The sequence below is a fragment of the Xenopus laevis genome, chromosome 1S (genome assembly GCF_017654675.1).
Source record: "Xenopus laevis strain J_2021 chromosome 1S, Xenopus_laevis_v10.1, whole genome shotgun sequence".
Lineage (NCBI taxonomy): Eukaryota > Metazoa > Chordata > Amphibia > Anura > Pipidae > Xenopus > Xenopus laevis.
In genome coordinates, this window is record NC_054372.1 from 113,336,638 (window position 1) to 113,337,945 (window position 1,308).

Below are 1,308 nucleotides of genomic sequence, written 5' to 3' on the forward strand. Positions count from 1 at the left end.
TTTCCACAAATCTGGTTGCTACCTGTGTGGTTTTGAACTAGGCATCAACACTTTAAAACATTGAGAATACTGGATAGAAATCCAGCCAGTTGCATCTAAGTGATGCAATAACATTGCCCTGGTGTCATAACTCTACCAACATGCCCACCTCTGATGTCATCATGCCTGTTCCTACATCACTGTGCAGTGTCGGACTGGCCCACAGGGATACCAGGAAAAGTCCCGGTGGGCCAAGGTGTCAGTGGGCCCTCATGCTGCAAGACATTTGGCCTATTTCATGGCCATTCCCTATTTCTATGAGAACAAAGTGGCTAAATAGATGGAATAATAGATTATAGTGTGTAAAGAAAGATTAATTGGTGGGCCCCTAGTCAAAGGTTTTTGAGTGGGCCCCTGGTGTCCCAGTCCGACACTGTCACTGCCCCACCCCCAATGTTATCTGCACTGCCCCCCCATGTTCAGGTTTAGTTATCAGCAAAGGTGGCAACCCAATGTCAGTGGGTCCTCCTACTTCAAAACATTTGGCCTATTTTATGGCCATTACCTATTTCTATGAGAACAGAGACTTAATAGATTGATTAATAGATTATAGCATGTAGGGATGCACCGAATCCAGGATTCGGTTCGGGATTCGGCCGTTTTCAGCAGGAATCCTTCTGCCCGGCCGAACCGAATCTGCATATGCAAACTAGGAATGGGGAGGGAAATCAGGCGACTTTTGTCACAAAACAAGGAAGTGAAAAGTGTTTTCCCCTTTCCACCCGGATTCGGTTCGGTACTCGGCCAAATCCTTTGTGAAGGATTCGGGGGTTCGGCCGAATCCAAAATAGTGGATTTGGTGCATCCCTAATACCATGTAAAGAAGAGACTAGCAGAATAGAGGTTGCGTGAGGAGAGGAATTATAATAGAGTACTAAGAGTGGGCCCCTGATCTAAAGTCTCTTGGGTGGGCCGCTGGTGTGACCTCTCAGTCTAACACTGAGCACCTTAATCCTATCACATATTGGAAGCAGAATCTCTAGCTGTATACGTCTTGCAATCACCACGAGAAAACGTTTTTTCATTTGTATTCTACCCATGGACCCTAAGAGTAGGACTACACGGACGTTCTTAATTCTTATGAGCAGAGAGAACACCATAGCAGGAACCGCAGATTAAAAAGCAGCTTGGTTTTGCGTAACATAGCAACAGAGTAATCACTGCCCATTCCAACAACTGCGCGTCGGCGTTGCTACGCTTATACACACCATGACGTCATTGCTTGATCTCGCGAGGCTGTGACGAAACCCTGCGAGCGCTGGCCGGCTG